The sequence below is a fragment of the Ovis aries genome, chromosome 20 (genome assembly GCF_016772045.2).
Source record: "Ovis aries strain OAR_USU_Benz2616 breed Rambouillet chromosome 20, ARS-UI_Ramb_v3.0, whole genome shotgun sequence".
In the NCBI taxonomy this organism is placed as follows: Eukaryota; Metazoa; Chordata; class Mammalia; order Artiodactyla; family Bovidae; genus Ovis; species Ovis aries.
This window is the reverse complement of record NC_056073.1, coordinates 30153485-30173083: the sequence shown is the minus strand read 5'-3', so window position 1 is coordinate 30173083 and position 19599 is coordinate 30153485. Positions and strand designations below refer to the sequence as shown.

General features: G+C 37.8%; 2 non-coding genes across 2 annotated transcripts; both read left to right on the top strand.

Moving 5' to 3' along the window:
* Positions 1-8790: 8790 nt before the first annotated feature.
* TRNAS-AGA (transfer RNA serine (anticodon AGA)) lies at positions 8791-8872 on the top strand. Its single transcript has one exon. It is a non-coding gene; the product is annotated as a tRNA-Ser (tRNA).
* A 7850-nt stretch (positions 8873-16722) lies between these two features.
* TRNAS-AGA (transfer RNA serine (anticodon AGA)) lies at positions 16723-16804 on the top strand. The gene has a single exon. It is a non-coding gene; the product is annotated as a tRNA-Ser (tRNA).
* Positions 16805-19599: the final 2795 nt, after the last annotated feature.

Genomic DNA, 19599 nt, shown 5'->3' with positions numbered 1-19599 from the left:
CCACTTCCGGTCGTGAGAAGAGAACCCCACCCCCACTTACTAGCGGTAAACGGCGCTCCGAGGGCATGCAGGACTACGATTCCCAGAATGCTCCACGACGCTAAACTCCATTTCCCAGAGGCCTCAGCCAACGTGTGGGATCTCATAGAGCGGGATCGAGCAATTCTACCCGCGAGTAGTTTGTTTCTAAATGTCTCAGGTGAAAACCTTCGTTAGAGCTCTGGCTCTCAAGGTTTTGTGACCGGACTGATTGTAAGAATACACTTTTATATACAACTATAACTCAGAAACGTAAATAAGCATTCCATAATGCATTACTTGCCCTAATTACTTGCCCGGCATTGTATTTAGTGTTCTGTTCTTTTGTTTAAAAAATTCTAGTCCTGACCCGTTATATTGTTTTCATGACTCTAAAATAGGTTGCGACCCACGTTTTAAACCGTGAGGTAGTCTTACCGTGTTTTGCCCTACGGTAGTGCATTGTATTTGCCTACTTCAATCAGCATGTAGTTGCGAATGGAGCCCAACGCCAGTCGGTGTGTCCTTGGCAGAAAAGAATCTAACAGAAGTAGGTAGGTTTCTATATTTTTAAACATGTGGCCCAAGCACTTTACTTCTGTGCGTCTCCGTATTTGTATAGTCGAGCTAAGGTCAAATCACCCAGTCTGTTAACTGATAAAACACTGAATTTTAAAATTCCAACATTGAGTATATGAAGAACAAAGTTGTAGTCAAAGGAAGGGGGACAATATCTAGAAGCAGATTTCAGAAAAGACCTACTGTGAGAAATAGAAAATTTCAGTAAACAATTCTTAGTAGGTTGTAAGAAGACATGGCCTAAATGAAATGAATGAAAGCTGTGAGAAAACAAGTAGAAATAAAAACACTGGATGAAAGGGGTTTAAAACACATGCAAGCATGTTTAAAATGAAGGAAGATAATTAAAATCATACTGGAGAAGAACAGAATTGATACTGTGGTAAAGTGAATCAGTTGTATGCAGGATATTCTTTTAAAGCTGTGTGAATCATAATAAAAACATGAATGAAATAGAAGAAAGTGATAGATATATATAAAGGCCTGAGGATGAAAAGCCAACATGTGGAGGATTCCCCATCAGAAAACAGAGAACACATGAAATCAGCTATCATTTAATAGTTTCTATGTGCCAGTGTTCTAACTGCTTTATGAAGGTGAAGTGAAGTCGCTCAGTCGTGTCCAACTCTGCGACCCCATGGACTGTAGCCTATCAGGCTCCTCCGTCCGTGGGATTTTCCAGGCAAGAGTACTGGAGTGGATTGCCATTTCCTTCTCCAGGGGATCTTCCCAAGCCAGAAATCGAACCCAGGCCTCCCGCATTGCAGGCAGACGCTTTACCGTCTGAGCCAGCAGGGCTTCCCTTGTGGTTCAGCTGGTAAAGAATCCACCTGCAATGTGGGAGACCTGGGTTCGATCCCTGGGTTGGGAAGATTCCCTGGAGAAGGGAAAGACTACCCACTCCAGTATTCTGGCTTGGAGAATTCCATGGACTGTATAGTCCATGAGGTTGCAAAGTCAGACACTGAGCAACTGCTTCATAGCTAACATTTAATTCTTAAAATGATCTTTATTAAGTTGTTTATTATTATTTCTTCTTTACTACAGAGGAAACTAAGGCACAGATAAGTTGAGTAGCCTGCCTGAGGTGACATAACCAATTAATGAGGAAGCTGAGACTTGAATTGAGTAATTTGGTCCCAAGCTCCCATTTTTAATCTCTAATAAACAATAGGCTACCTAGTAAAGAGATGAACAATTTCCTAAGTTTAAGAAGAATGCACCTCATTGCTAGTGAGAGTGCAAAATGGTGCAGCTACTTTGGAAGACAGTTTAGCAGTTTCTTTCAAAACTAAGCACACTGTTACAATACGATCCAGCAGTTGTACTCCTTGGAATTTACCTAAATGAACTGAAAAGTTAGACACACACAAACAATTGCCAAAACTTGGAAGCAACCAAGATGTTCTCCAATAGGTGAATGATTAAATAGACTGTGGTATATCCCTGCTGTGTAACATTATTCAGCAATGAAAGGAGTTGGCAAGCTCTGGGAGTTAGTGAAAGACAGGGAAGCCTGGTGTGCTGTAGTCCATGGGGTCGCAATGAGTCAGACTGAGTGACTGAACTGAACTGAATGAAATGAGCAATCAAGCTACCAAAAAAACACAAACATTAAATGCAACTTGGTGAGTGAAAGAAGTTAAAGTGAAAAGGTTACATACTCTAGGAGTCCAACTATATAATATTATGGGAAAGTTAAAACTATGAAAACAGTAAACATCCATGGTTGCTAGCGGTTTGGAAAGGGAAGGAGAGAGGAATGGATGTAGCACGGGATTTTTAGGGCAGTGAAATTATTTTGTATGACTTTGTGGTGGTAGATATATCATTGTACATTAGTCGAACTCTCCTAGAGAGTGTCAAACAATACAGAATGAACCCCTAATATAAACTGTGATCAATAATAATTTATCAATATTTGCTCATCAGTTGTAGCAAATGTATTGTACTAATGCAGGATGTTAATAGGGAAAATTGGGTAGTGGAGGGGGGCAGTGGTGAGCCCAGATGGGGTTTTTATGTAAACCTAAAACTGTTTTTTTAAGTATATTAATTTAAAAAATATATAATTGTTAAAAGTGTTTCTGGTAAGGTCTCAGCAGGAAACGAGGGACATCTTATTAGAAATTAGAAATTGGATATCTAATTAGGAAACTGATTCCTGTAAAGTAACAGAACTTGGCTGAATTGTGTTCTTCAGTGGAATGAAAAACAATTTGTAAGCAATAAACTTGAATATTTAGCTGAGCAAATTTCCTAGATAAATGTGAATGTGCACCCTGGTTTCTCTGCGCTGTTTATGGTACAGAATGTAAGGAAAAAGACAAAAGAGGAAGGAACTGTTAAGCAGAATAAGCAGAAAGAAACCATTTTATGATGGTTTAGAAAAATTTCAACTACACCTTCTACAAACGAGGCTTCCAATACAAATTTAAAGACGCATGTATTGAAATAATGAATATGTAAAGTTTCTGTCCTCAGTAACTTCTCTTCATAGTTTTAGCAACTGGGTGTACACATAAAAAAGTAAGCAACCATTGTAAGCAGCGTATAGATATTCCCTGAGTATATAGGCAAAATATTGAGTACCAACCATATGCCAAGCACCCATAAGAAACACTATCTGCAAATAAAGTATAATTTAGTGAATAAAAGCCAAAGTTTATTGAGTCTACTTGGTTACTAGCTTATAAATACTTTACTTGAACCAACTCATTTAATTGATTCAGGGTGCCAAACAGAGAAAAGAAAAGGATGGAAATTCACAGAAAATTCATAGGTTAATAAGAGTTCCAAAGAATAGCAAGGAGAGATAAGAAAGCCTTCCTCAGTGATCAATGCAAAGAAATAGAGGAAAACAATAGAATGGGAAAGACTAGAGATCTCTTCATGAAAATTAGGGATACAAAGGAAACATTTCATGCAAAGATGAACACAATAAAGGACAGAAATGGTATGGACCTATCCAAAGCAGAAGATATTAACAAGAAGTGGCAAGAATACACAGAAGAACTATACAAAAAAAGATCTTCATGACCCAGATAACCACGAAGGTGTGATTACTCACCTAGAGCCAGACATCCTGGAATGCGATGTCAAATGGGCATTAGGAAGCATCACTACAAACAAAGCTAGTGGAGGTAATGGAATTCCAGTTGAGCTATTTCAAATTCTAAAAGATGATGCCATGAAGGTGCCTCACTCAATATATCAGCAAATCTGGAAAACTCAGCAGTGGCCACAAGACCGGAAAAGGTCAGTTTTCATTCCAGTCCCAAAGAAAGGCAATGCCAAAGAATGTTCAAACTACCGCACAATTGCACTCATCTCACACACTAGCAAAATAAAGCTCAACATTCTCCAAGCCAGGCTTCAACAGTATGTGAACTGTGAACTTCCAGATGTTCAAGCTGGATTTAGAAAAGGCAGAAGAACCAGAGATCAAATTGCCAACATCTGCTGGATCATTGAAAAAGCAAGAGAGTTCCGGAAAACATCTACTTTTGCTTTATTGACCACGTCAAAGCCTTTGACTGTGTGGATAACAACAAACTGTGGGAAATTCTTCAATAGATGGGAATACCAGACCACCTGACCCACCTTTTGAGAAATCTGTTAAGAAACAACAGTTAGAACTGAACATGGAACAACAGACTGGTTCCAAACAGGGAAAGGAGTATGTCAATGCTGTATATTGTCACCCTGCTTATTTAACTTATAAGCAGAGTATATCATGTGAAATGCTGGGATGGATGAAGCACAAGCTGGAATCAAGATTGCTGGGAGAAATATCAATAACCTCAGTTACACAGATGACACCACCCTTATGGCAGAGAGTGAAGAAGAACTAACGAGCCTCTTGATGCAAGTGAAAGAGGATAATGAAAAAGTTGGCTTAAAACTCAACATTCAGAAAACTAAGATCATGGCATCTGGTCCCATCACTTCATGGCAAAAAGATGAGGGACCAATGGAAACAATGAGAGACCTTATTTTTTTGGCCTCCAAAATCACTGCAGGTGGTGGCTGCAGCCATGAAATTAAGACACTTGCTCCTTGGAAGAAAAGCTATGACAAACCTAGACAACATAATAAAAAGCAGAGACATTACTTTACCAACAAAGGTCCGTCTAGTCAAAGCTATGGTTTTTCCAGTAGTCATGAATTGATGTGAAAGTTGGACTATAAAGAAAGCTGAGTGCCGAAGAATTGATGCTGTTGAACTGTGGTGTTGGAAAAGACTCTTGAGCGTCCCTTGGACTGCAAGGAGATCCAACCAGTCCATCCTACAGGAAATCAGTCCTGAGTATTCATTGGAAGGACTGATGCTGAAGCTGAAATGCCAAATACTTTGGCCACCTGATGCGAAGAGCTGACTCATTTGAAAAGACCCTGGTGCTGGGAAAGACTGAAGGGGAGAGGAGGAGATGACAGAGGATGAGATGGCTGGATGGTATCACCAACCTGATGGACATGAGTTTGAATAAGCTCTGGGAAATGCTGATGGACAGGAAAGCCTGGCATGCTGAAGTCCATGGGATTGCAAAGAGTCAGACACAATTGAACTGAACTGAACTTGCACAGTGGCCAGAATTTTGGTAATAACCAAATTTTTTATTCAAGTAAATGCATAATGAAAATCTTAGTATGTCATAAATAATAAATATTCATGCATAATATACCTTTTAGTGGCAGCAAAAATATTACATCATAGTAGATGAATTCTTTTTCAAAATAAAGATATTTGCCGAAGCTTAATGGTTGAATCCAAAAAACATATGGTAGCAAATCACTCAATGCATTTACACATAGTATACAGACCCATGTACCCAACATCCAATATAAGAGTTAAAATCATTACTCTCCTTGTTAAACTCCTAGTTAAAACTCCTTGCAAGAGTAGTGGGACCTCCCAGTCATGTCCTCTCAAGGGTAATTATTACCCCCATCTCTGCTGTACACCATACATTAATTTCACCTATTCTTGAACTTTCCAAAATTGGAATGTACTATAATATGTGTTCTTTTTTGTCTGACTTTTCCCACTCAATATTAGCTTGTGAAATTTTGTCCATATGGGGTTATGTGTACTTGTAATTCCTTCACTCTGCATGTGGTGTGATATTACAGTGAAAAAACCTCTCAATTTGCCTTTTCTATTGTAGATGGTATGGTCAGGAAGCAACAGTTAGAACTGGACATGGAACAACAGACTGGTTCCAAATAGGAAAAGGAGTACGTCAAGGCTGTATATTGTCACCCTGCTTATTTAACTTCTATGCAGAGTACATCATGAGAAACGCTGGACTGGAAGAAACACAAGCTGGAATCAAGATTGCCGGGAGAAATATCAGTAACCTCAGATATGCAGATGACACCACCCTTATGGCAGAAAGTGAAGAGGAACTAGAAAGCCTCTTGATGAAAGTGAAAGAAGAGAGTGAAAAAGTTGGCCTAAAGCTCAACATTCAGAAAACGAAGATCATGGCATCTGGTCCCATCACTTCATGGGAAATAGATGGGGAAACAATGGAAACAGTGTCAGACTTTATTTTTCTGGGCTCCAAAATCACTGCAGATGGTGATTGCAGCCATGAAATTAAAAGACGCTTACTCCTTGGAAGAAAGCAGAGCCATTACTTTGCTGACTAAGATCCATCTAGTCAAGGCTATGGTTTTTCCTGTGGTCATGTATGGATGTGAGAGTTGGACTGTGAAGAAGGCTGAGCACCAAAGAATTGATGCTTTTGAACTGTGGTGCTGGAGAAGACTCTTGAGAGTCCCTTGGACTGAAAGGAGATCCAACCAGTCCATTCTTTTTTTTTTTTTTTTCACAAGATACAAACAAGGTTTATCTTCCCCTGAAAAGAAAAAAAAATTAATGGAATGGATATAATGTATTCTAAGTCAATGAAAAATGATCAGTACAAAAGTACTTATTAAAGTCATATTTTGTTATTTATTAAATTAATTTTTATATAATTTTAGGAAATAAATTTCTTTAAAATTGCTTTACATTTTTCTTATCTACCCATAAATATTTTTATTTCACACTTCTCTTAGTAAGACAAGCAATTCATGATTAGAATTGGTCTTCCTAACTTCATCAAATTTACAATAATTTATTACAACTGTTTTATACAAACCTACAAATCTGCTTCTGAAATTCTGGTGTATAAGCAGAGTTTCCCATAAGAATTCCTTTCAAGTCTACTTGACAACTGGTTTAATTATCATGAATTAATGAAACGCTGGGCTGGAAGAAGCACAAGCTGGAATCAAGACTGCCGGGAGAAATATCAATAACCTCAGATATGCAGATGACACCACCCTTATGGCAGAAAGTGAAGAGGAGCTAAAAAGCCTCTTTTTTTTTATTTTTTATTTTTTATTATTTATTTATTATTTATTTATTTATTTATTTTTAGTTTTTTATTTTTTAAATTTTAAAATCTTTAATTCTTACATGCATTCCCAAACATAAACCCCCCTCCCAAACCAGTCCATTCTGAAGGAGATCAGCCATGGGATTTCTTTGGAAGGACTGATGCTAAAGCTGAAACTCCAGTACTTTGGCCACCTCATGCGAAGAGTTGACTCATTGGAAAAGACTCTGATGCTGGGAGGGATTGGGGGCAGGAGGAGAAGGAGACGACAGAGGATGAGATGGCTGGATGGCATCACTGACTCGATGGACGTGAGTCTGAGTGAACTCTGGGAGTTGGTGATGGACAGGGAGGCCTGGCGTGCTGCGATTCATGGGTCGCAAAGAGTCGGACACGACTGAGCGACTGAACTGAATTGAACTGAACTGAACTGTAGATGGACTTTGGGGTTGTTTCCAATTTCAGCTTAAAATAATAACTAGACTTTTTGTTTCTTACAACTCAACTCTGGCTCTTCCTTTGCTGAGATTCATTCTGACATGCTTACTTTTTTTTTTTTTTTAAGTCCAGAAAACAAAGTTGCAGCTGTGTCCAATCCTTGTTCCTTGTTATCCTAAATTAACCTGTTGATTAATAATTTTGGTTCAGATGCATCACTAATTACTTTCTATTTTGCATATATATATTTTTAAGCACAAAGGTTTTCTTTGATACCTAATTTTAATCAAAGCTAATGTTGCAAATGACTTCACAGAATATATATATACTTGATAAAAATATGTACACCAAATAACATGTTATGTGTAAACTATGGACAGCAATCTTTTTAGCATTATTTCTATCAAAACTGCTTCATGTCTGTCCCTTCAGAACAGGTTGTCTCCCATAAAACCACTGAACATCTTAGGTCTCTCTGCCTTTACCTCATTCTCTTCTCTTCCTCTCCTCCCTCTCCTTTCTGGTTCCTCCTCCTCACTTCTCTATTTAAGTGATGTGATTTCTCTGTTTGCGATTGTTTTCCTCTTTTCTTAAATTATTAGTGAAAAACACCGAGAAGTAGACAAAAGCCATTTACAGTAATGTTTGCACTGAACTGGCCCAGGAAAACTCGTGACTGGCAGCTTTTGACTCAGATGGGAAAACGAGAAGGGGAAAAGAAAACATACTTGCATTGGTTAAATTTGAGAAAATGAACTCCTATCTTGGTAAAAATCAAACTAAGATCTTCTTTTTAGAGGGTAGCCAGGTTCTAGGGGCGACAGGAACTCACCAACCATCTATAAATTTTATTCTTATCGTGACAGAAGCATGGAAGCATATAGTGAAATACAAAGCAAGGTACAAACACAATGGGATTGGCGTTCCCTTAGGATTGATGTAGGCTGAGGCACTTAGGGACACAGAACAAGTGGGATGCAAGGAGGCCTTTGTGCATCATTTCCCTCACTTTTTACTTAGCACATAAATCAGTGAACTGAGCCCCTCCCTGAAAGCCACTAGCGTTCTTCAAGGGGCCTCAGTGCCTGCAAGGAAGTTCCAAACAAAAGCTACACCTATCAGGTCTATTTAACTCCTGACAACTCGAAAAGCTAGTGCTGATGCAGTGAGGACTCCCCTTCTAGTGCTCTCTGTTCCCACAGGTGCCCAGAGAATTTGATCTCCATGCCAAATTTGCATTTCACCTGTGGGTTTCTATTCAGTTTGCAAGAATACGTTTTCTTGCACCAAGGTCATTTTTGTTCTTTCCTGACATCGGCCAGTGAAATTTCTACTTAAGGATTTAAACGGAGAGGTTGCTACACGTGTAGTCGTGGCCGAGTGGTTAAGGCGATGGACTAGAAATCCATTGGGGTCTCCCCGCGCAGGTTCGAATCCTGCCGACTACGATGTGTACTTAAAAATTTAAAGGTTGTTAGGACAAGCTACGGAAGTACATACCTTTCCAAGGCAGTGTTTTTACTTCGACTCTGCCTTGGAAACTTAGGAATCTCTCTGCAAACTTAGAAATCTCCCTGCAGTCAACAGATACCCTTTTAGCAACTACTTCCAGTGTTCTCCAAATTCAGGTCATGGCCTTGCGTGTAGATAGGAATCAGTGCACCAAAAAGGCAGCTATCGAGACAGAGTACCTTTTATTCTTCCTTTTTGTCTTTTATCGTTAAGTTCTCACAGAGCACCATCGCTGGCCGTCCCACTGTGCTGCCAGTTCTAGGAAGTGAGGGAGGACCTGGAATGGACTCAAGGCTAGACATGGATATATTTGGCTCGGACATTGAATCGCACGATGTACAGTCGATAGCAGGAAGGGTAGTTTGCACAGTGAATTAATAAAGACAACGGTGAGCAATTGTATGGAGATTCCTCTAGAGTAGCATACTGGCTTTCCACATTAGTGCTGTAGTGTGCGTCTCTACCTATCCTGATAGAGACCGAGGTTCGATTCTCCTACACATTGGGCGTTGTCTCTCAAGGACTGGAATTCAGTAAGTAATATGAAGAGAGGATGCCCTCGCCGCAGTTACCAAGTGATCCAGCCCATTTCGTGACAGGTGAAGATTACATTTTTATTTTATGTAAATGTATAATATACAATATTATGAGTATATATGTACTTTAAGACATATATAGTTTTAAGAGTGTATGTTTTAAAAATATATATGTGTGTGTGTATACTTTTCTCCCTTGTATATGATACAGACAGAAAAGGAAAATACAGTAATACAAATGCTAACATTTGGGGACTGGAGTAGCCAGGAATTGTCTGCATTCTTGTAACTTTTCTGTCAATCTGAAATTATTTCAGAATTAAATAATTTTAAAATAAAAAGTTAAAAAAGTAATAAAACCATAACTGAAAAATACTTTCACTGACACTTAAAAGCATAGATACACAATTTGAACCGTAGATATGAAAGAAATAAGAAGTAAATTAATGAATGAGAGTTTAGAACGGATGAAGGAATGTGACGGATGAAGGAATGTGATACAAACTGCTGTAGTGAGCAAGGACATTCATAACACATGAGAAAAGCTAAATAGAGAGAGCATACCTAAAACAACATTTTTTAATAATAACTACATTTTATGATGTGAAAATAAGATGATGCTATAATTCAAAACAGCAATAACATGTGTGATGGGAAGGTGTGGCCATATCCAATTGTTCTATGTTCCCTTATAATGTTGAATAAGGTTAGAATTAAATGTACACTGAAAACATGATACATATTTGGACCATTGCTGAATACCAGACCACCTGACCTGCCTCTTGAGAAACCTGTATGCAGGTCAGGAAGCAACAGTTAGAACTGGACATGAAACAACAGACTGGTTTCAAATAAGAAAAGGAGTATGTCAAGGATGTATATTGTCAGCCTGCTTATTTAACTTATATGCAGAGTATATCATGAGAAAGACACTGGGCTGAAGGAAGCACAAGCTGGAATCAAGATTGCCAGGAGAAATATCAATAACCTCAGATATGCAGATGACACCACACTAATGGCAGAAAGTGAAGAAGAACTAAGGAGCCTCTTGATGAAAGTGAAAGAGGAGAATGAAAAAGTTGGCTTAAAGCTCACCATTCAGAAAACTAAGATCATGGCATCTGGTCCCATCACTTCATGGCAAATAGATGGGGAAACAATGGAAACAGTGAGAAACTTTATTTTGCGGGGCTCCAAAATCACTGAAGATGGTGATTGCAGCCATGAAAGTAAAAGATGCTTACTCCTGGGAAGGAAAGTTATGACCAATCTAGATAGCATATTAAAAAGCTTTGTCTAGTCAAAGCTATGGTTTTTCCAGTAGTCATGTATGGATGTGAGAGTTGGACTATAAAGAAAGCTGAGTGCAGAAGAACTGATGCTTTTGAACTGTGGTTTTGGAGAAGACTTTTGAGAGTCTCTTGGACTGCAAGGAGATCCAACCAGTCCATCCTAAAGGAGATCAGTCCTGGGTGTTCATTGGAAGGACTGATGTTGAAGCTGAAACTCCAATATTTTGGCCACCTGATGCGAAGAGCTAACTCATTTGAAAAGACCTGATGGTGGGAAAGATTGAGGGCAGGAAGAGAAGGCGGCGACGAGAAGAACCATCTCAGAGGATGAGATGGTTGGATGGCATCACTGACTCAATGGACATGAATTGGGTAAACTCCAGGAGTTGGTGATGGACAGGGAGGCCTGGCATGCTGTGGTTCATGGGGTCACAAGGAGTCAGACACGACTGAGCGACTGAACTGAACTGAACTGAAGGGATGAGTGTTAAAATCAGTATTTCTGTGAGCCATGTTCAAAACCAAGCAGCGTTTGTTTTTTTAATGAAGAAATAGAAAGATATAAGAATAATTTTGAAATTTTAATTTGAAATTAATTTTTAACATTTTGTCATCAAATTTTGGTAGTCAGATTTAAAAGTTAATATTATTGTGCAGCACCGTCAGACAGTAGATAATTTCTTCAGTAATTTTATTGCACAGTTGATTGGTCAAATCCATTCCTTTTCCCTGTCATTGAATCTCATTTTTCCCTCATTTGTCTATTACTTCTTTTCATCATAGACAAAATATTCTTTATTTTTTACAGAGGAAAAAAGATTGATCATAGATAAGACCTATAAAGGCACTGATGAGCAATCAACACACGCATGGCTTGAAGGGCCACATCCTTGAGAGAAGGGAAACACATGATGAGTTGTACAAGAGCTTGCCCTTGAGGGACACAATCTGTTTTGCAGCATTTTATCAATAGAATAGACTTTAGGTGGAAAAAGCAATTGCGCTGAACTGAAGAGACACTCATCAGTGTTTGGCTACCAAAATCCATAGGACCTGCAGGTCAAAATTTAGATGATGAGGGAACCACAGAGACGGAATTCAAACTTCTACGTATAAATTATCCTTACAGTACTGACTGATTCCTAAATTTCCAACGCACAAGAAAAGTTCCAAAACTCTGTAGGAGAGAGAAGCTGGAAGGCTAAAAATCTGTAGAGATTCATCAGCTGCTTAGTTTTTGAGAAACAGAGGTTAAAGTTCATGCCTCTCCCAGTTAATAAACTCTGTCATTTGAGACTTCAGAAGCATATCTTTTAAGCAGTAAGGGACAAACCCAGCTGTAAGGACCAAACAAAGAGTAAGGTCTGTGTTTTCAGAGTAAAAAGAACCTAACATAGACCGACCATAACAATGGCTCAGTCTTTGTATATTCCAGAAAGACTACCAGAAAACTCTGAATGTTTAGAAAGAAAGCAATATAGGTCTATATAGCCCATTGAACAAAAAAGAAAACACAATAGAGATTTTAAAATACTTTGAGCTGAATGAAAATAAAAATATGATACATCATAATTTGTCTGATGTAGCTAAAGCTATTTTTATAGAGAAATTTTTATCTTTAATACCATGTATTAGAACAAGGGAAAGGTTGAAAATCAGTGATCTAACTCAAGAAGCTATAAAAAACTGGGAACTTAAATGCAAAAGGTAGAAGGAACTATTAAAATAAGTGCAGAAATCAATGAAAAGCAGATATACATCAGAAAAAATCAGCAAAGCAAAAGGTTGGTTCTTCAAAAAGACTGATAAAATAGATAAACCCAATGAGACTAACCAAAAAAAAGTCTTTAATTAAGACATTAAGATCTTTAATGTCATCTTCTTTTTGAAGAAAAATTGAAATTTAATGGCCTAAGATTTCCTCTTGAGAACCTAGCTAGGTTTTAGAGTTAATTAAACTCTAAAAGTTAGAAGGAAAGAACTAATGAGAATAAAAGTTGTAATCACTGAAAAAGAAAGGAAAAATAGACAAAATCAACAAAGGAAAAATTCACTTTTCAGTTAGTAAAATTGCTACCCCAAATCAAGACTGATGTTTTTAAGAAAGAAAAAGTTCATAAGAATAAACAGAGGACGATATTAACAATCTTACTAATATCAGGATTAGAGTCAGAGGATAAAATGAATAGTTTGCGGGGGGGGGAAAATTTGTCAATAGAAGATAAAGGCTTCTATATAAACACAACTTATCAAAGCAAACACAAAAGGAAATGAAAAGTTTAGATAGTTTAAAGTTTGTTAAAGAAATTAAAATCATAATTACCTTTTGTATTATTTTACTATGGCTGCCATGACAAAATACCACAGATTGAGTGGCTTAAACAACAGAAATTCATTTTCTCGAAGTTCTGCTGGAAGTCCAAGATGGCAACAGGTTGGTTTCTCCTGAGGCCTCTTCCCTTGGCTTGCAGATAGTCATGTTCTCTCTGTGTCCTCACCGGGTCTTTCCTCTGTGCATGCTTATCTGTGGTATCTCTGTGTGCCCACATTTCCTCTTCTTATCAGGATACTGAGGTTAAATTAGTGTCCATTTTAACAGCCTCATTTTAAATTATTAGCTTAATTCTCAACTCTTTTTATGAGGCCAACATCATCTTCATATTAAAATCTGACAAAGATGTTACTAGAGAAGGAGTTACATGTAAAACTTTGTGATAAACCTTCTAGATGCAAAACCACTAAACAAAATAATAGCAATCAGATCTAGTAATATATAAAGATAAGAATCAAAGTAAAAAGGTAATGCTTGTTTTTGTAATATGAAATCTGCTTAATGTATAGAAAATTGATCACTTTAAGTATATTGCAAAATGTAAGAGAAAAAAATCATATTAGTAGATGCAAAAAATTTGAAAAAATTCAATGCCAATCATTAAATTTTTGAGCAGTTTAGGAATAGAAAGGAGATTTCCTAATCTCATAATGCATATATACAAAATCCTACATCTAACATCCTAATTGTGGTAAAATTTTTTTTAAACTGTGTCTTTTTTCCCCCCAGTGTTTATTTATTTGGCTTGCCAGGTCTTAGTTTCTGCATGAAGGATCTTCGATCTTTGTTGTTGCATGTAGGATCTTTAGCTGCAGTGTGTAGTTCCATGACGCTGGGCCCCCTTCATTGGGAACTCTTAGTCTTAGCCACTGGACCACCAGAGAAATCCCTCTGGTAAATATTTAACACTTTCTCCCGGTAAAAGGCCAGGACAAGCATAACCACTATTACCACTGTTATTCAACATTGCATTGGGCATTCTTAGGCCAGGCAACAAGACAAAGAATTAAAAGATATTTAGATTGAAAATTAATATCTTGCATCAGTTCTATTCAAATAGGACTGTCATTATTTGCAGATTATATGAATAAGTGCTTGGAAAATCTCCTAAGATCTACAAATTAGTAGAATTAATAAGTAAAAATAGCAAAATTGCCAGATACAAAATCCTATATTCAACTATATATTTTCATGTATACCAGCAACAATGGACAATTTTTGTCACGTAATAGCAAGAAAACTATCAATATCCTAATGATAATTATAATACATGTAATAAATATGTGCAAGATTATACTAAAAGTTCCAAATCATTGTGCAGAGAATTTTAATAATATCTAAATAAATGAAAAGATATATTCATTGATTGAAAGTCTCAAATTCAATGGATTTGAAATAAAATTCTCAAAGAGGACTTCTGATAGAATGGAAAAACTGTTTCTAAAATATATGTACACATAGAAAGGACCTAGAATAGTCAAGGAAATCTTGCAAAGAAAGAACAAATCCAGAGGACTTTTTACTACCACACACAAGTTTTATTCTGAAGCTATACTGATTAATAAAATATGCTATTGGTATAAAGATAAAGGGAACAAAATAGATATGCTGATACAAGACCATGTACATTTAACAAAGTGTCACTGCAATTCAAAGGAGAACATGATAGATTTTTCAAAAAGGTTGTACTGGATCAACTGGATATACAAAGGAAAACAATGTGGACATTGCCTTCTGTACACTAGCTCCTAAACTAATTCAAGATGGCTTAAAGAACTAAATGTGCAAGGTAAAAATAATCAAATTTACAGAGGAAAACAGGAGACTACTTCATGAACTTTGGGTTGCCAAGGATTTCCTGTTTAAGGGCCACAAAAAGCAATAACCATAAAAGATAATTTTGACTTGTTTAAACTTAAGAACTTTAGCATAGCCAAAGACATCACTAACAGTGAGAAAAGGCACAGAGTGGGAGATGTTTAGAAGTGTATCTGAGAAAGATTTATGTCTAGAATATATACAGAACTCCTTAAAATCGATAAGAAAAAAAGACAATAGGTGATAAATGATGGGAATCTGGGTAGTATCTCTTGGGATGATGGCAGATAAGCTGGTCACTAACTGTGGGAAAAGACTCTGATGCTGGGAGGGATTGGGGGCAGGAGGAGAAGGGGATGACAGAGATGGCTGGATGGCATCACCGACTCGATGGACAGGAGTTTGGGTGAATTCTGGGAGTTGGTGATGGGCAGCGAGGCCTGGAGAGCTGCAAATCATAGGATCGCAAAGTTGGACACGACTGAGCGACTGGACTAAACTGAACTGAACTGTGGGGTCCACTTTAAGGACAGTGTCAATCAGCTTCCTCTCAGTGCAGTACTGGCACATTACTTTTAGTTCTCTGGGAAGGGCCTCCATTTTTGACAGAGGTTTCAATTTCAATGTCTGTACAGGGTATAGTAGATTGCCAGTAATTATCTATTTCCATCTCTTCCAGGTGAACTTTCCTGCACTACAAAGGCTAGAAGGTTAAAACTACATGTTCCTAGCTCCCTGGCAGCTAGGTGTGATCTAGGCTTTTTCTCAGAGTTGTCTAAGGTGAAAATAAGACTCCTTCTAGTTTGGTTCTTTTGTGCTAACAAGCATTGTCATGGACACTGGGGTTTTCCTCAGAGGAATACAAGGTGAGGGTCCTCGTTTGTTTTGCCAATTTGCATCTAGAAGCATGGCATACTCCAAAACATGCAGTTCTCAAAATGTGGTCCCCAGACCAACACTACCAGCAGCATTTGGCAACTTGCCTAGAAATGTAAACTACTTTCTGTGTTTCTCTATTTGTTACCCTTTAATCATAGGGCCAAATTAAACACCAGAGTTGTTTACTTTCTGCTATCTGAACCACTCCATTATCTAGTTCACACGCATCAAGCCAATAATTTCTCCCACCCTTCAGTTCAGTTCAGTCACTCAGTCCTGTCCGACTCTTTGCTCTCCCATGTAAGCCTAAGTAAGGGGACGACAGAGGATGAGATGGTTGGATGGCATCACCGACTCGATGGACATGAGTTTGAGCAAGCTCCGGGAGTTGGTGATGGACAGGGAAGCCTGGGGGTGCTACAGTCCATGCGGTCGTAAAGAGTCGGACACCACTGAGCGACTGAACTGAACTGAAGTAAGCCCAGGGCCAGGTATAAAACAACTAGAGACAGGCCCTATGCCCCAAACTCCTCGGATTGAATTGGGCTTCTTTGAACTCCAGGAAGCCTGAACATCCTGGACTGGAAGACTGTTAGGTCCTGACTTCCCCTCGATATGGGCTAGATTTAATGCCGGTGGTGGCGATTGCAGAAGCCCGGAAGAGCCTGGCTGGATGCCTAGAGCAGGCAGCGCCCGGGAGTGTTATTTGAAGTTTGCTGGTAATGCTAATACTCACGCGATGAGGGCTCATTCCAGTGTCCTTGATTCCAGGGGCCTCCGAGAGGTTAGCTTCCCTTCCTAATTCTCGTTTCACCTCAGCATTTCCAATAAGATCACCGAGGACAAGTGTTTGTACCTCTGTGCGCGTGTGTGTATATATATTTTAGCTTGCCACGTGATTCCTGTCACTCCACTTCTATTCAGCAGATGTAGTCGTGGCCGAGTGGTTAAGGCGATGGACTAGAAATCCATTGGGGTCTCCCCGCGCAGGTTCGAATCCTGCCGACTACGAGAGTGTTTTTGTTTTTTTTTCACTCCCTGAATACTTGTCCTGCTTGGCCGACCCTCACTCAAAATGCACTTAGCTCCTGTCCTGAGATGACTTAAAAAAAAAAAAAAAAATTGCTTCCACAGGCAACAAACAAAACTTAAACTCCCGCCTCAGATTTTCTTGTCCACAGAATTATGCCCTTTTTGAAAGAACTCACACAGAAAAGATACCTCACTTTAAAAAGTAAAGGTCTTGAAATCGTGGCTTCCTGCTCCGTTTTCGGGGAGTCGAGCCTGAGATATTCCATAAGATTCTAGTAAGCATCGTCAAACTAGCGAGCAAATCAACATTGTCTTGCTAAATGACTCAGTTCAGGAGTCTGTGATACAGGTAGACGAGAGGCACTCTTCATCAGTGGTTTGTGCGCTTGTCAATTACCTGCAATGCCGGGGCTCCTTTCCCAGACAATTTAAGTCGTCTTTCAGAATTTTGTGACTCTGACAAACTGTTCTTGTTCTTCCGCTCAAATGTTAAGTTTCTTCTTCTTTTCAAGGCAGCCAAATGTAATGAAAAAGAAGGAAACAGAAGAAATCATTTGATGAGTAACACAAAAGGAAAATAGTAACTTGACAAGGGAGAAACTTGACGAGACATGTCCTTAATCATTTGATCATAGTTAGCATTTGGAGTATTAGGACATTTAACATCATGTGCATCTCCGTATGATGAAGTGCAGAGGACACAACCTCACTTTTGTGTTATTCCTGCTAAAAATACATAATCTAAATTTTAACTCTCAGGAAACATCAGACAAAATCAAATCGAGGGGGCATTGTGGCTCAGCTGGTAAAAGAATCTGCCCGCAATGCCGGAGACTTGGGTTCTATCCCTTGGTTGGGAAGATCCGCTGGGGAGGAAAGGCTACCCACTCCAGTATTCTGGTCTGGAGAATTCTGGGTCACAGAGTTGGACAAGACTGAGCGACTCACTTTCTGCAAAATATCTGACCTGATTTATTTTAAATGTCAGTGAAATGAAAAATAAAGTAAGATTGAGAAACTCAATCCATATTAAAGGCCTAAAGAGACATGTCAACTGAATACAATGTATTTTTCTTGAAATAAAGTGTTTGCACAATTGGCAAAGCATTAACAAGATCTTTAGATTAAACAAGACTTTCAACTTTGATTTTATATTTATTCCATGGTTAGGAAAGAGAAGGTCCCAGTTTTCAGAAAATGCATAATGAAGTTTTTAAGGGTAAAGGACTATCTTGTCTAAAATTCATTTGTAATAGTTTAAAAAATTATACATATGTTAATCTGTCTATATTAGGAAAAAGAAAGTACATTTGATAAATTATTAACATTTGATGAATCTAGGTAAAGGATTTATAAAAATTCTTTGTACTATCCTTGCAACTTTTTCTAATAATGTCAAAATAAAATCTTTTAAAAAGGAAAAGAAACAAATAGAACAGTAATAAAAGTGCTGCTACTGCTACTGCTAAGTCGCTTCAGTCGTGTCCGACTCTGTGCAACCCCAGAGAGACGGCAGCCCACCAGGCTCCCCCGTCCCTGGGATTCTCCAGGCAAGAACACTGGAGTGGGTTGCGATTTCCTTCTCCAATGCATGAAAGTGAAAAGTGAAAGTGAAGTCTCTCAGTCGTGTCTGACTCCTAGCGACCCCATGGACTGCAGCTTACCAGGCTCCTCCATCCATGGGATTTTCCAGGCAGGAGTACTGGAGTTGGGTGCCATTGCCTTCTCCGAATAAAAGTGCACTCATTGAAATTAAAGCCCAAATACAATTTGAACATTAGATGTAACAGGTGATGAGGAAATTATTAAATATAATATTAGACCTAACAAAAGAATAGTATGCAAAATTCTATAGTAAGCAAGGAAATAAATAATATTTTTAATAATGACTGATATTTAAGATATAGGAATAAGATGGAAGTACTACACAGCAGTAGTATGCATGGTTAGAGAGTATGAATATAATAAAATCATTTTGGGGTCTAATGATTTTGTGTCAGGTGAAAATGAGAAGTGCATTGAACAGATGAGTATTACATCAGCTTTTCTGTGACACTGCCATCAAAGTTAAAAATTAAGAAAACACCCATCTAGGGTATAAAAATAAACCTGAAAATTTAATCCACATTTTTATTTTAAAATTATTACCATTGTTATTTAAATGTTATTGTTTAATACAAACTTAGGCATAAATAAGCTATATCGTACAACATGGAGAATATAGTCAGTATTTTATAATGACTATAAATGGGGTATAACCTTTAAAAATTGGGAGTCACTCTACTGTATACCTGTAACTTATATAGTATTATACAGCAACTATACTTCAATTTAAAAAATAAAATTAAATTTAAAAAACACAATGTTAGTAGTTAAAATGTTAAAAAGCAATACTGTGCAACAGAGTTATTCAATACATTATTTCTTCAATCACTACTTCACATTTGAAGTAATACATAGATGCCCAATTTCAGCTAAGCTTGAATATTGTCTGTGTTTCTTCTTTTCATTATAGGCCATATACAAAAAGTATGTGTATATAACAAGTGGAAATAAAAATCAAATATTACATTTGCACAAATATATAAAAGTCTAGGAATAAATCTAACAGAAGATTGCAAGAAATCTATATTAAAAACAACAAGATATTACTGGTGAAATTAAATGGAGAAAAATACTATATTTTTCTGTAAGACTGAGTTTTGTTAAAATGTCAACTACTTCCAAATTGATCAATAGATTCTATGAAATCCCAATCAGCTTCCAAATAAGTA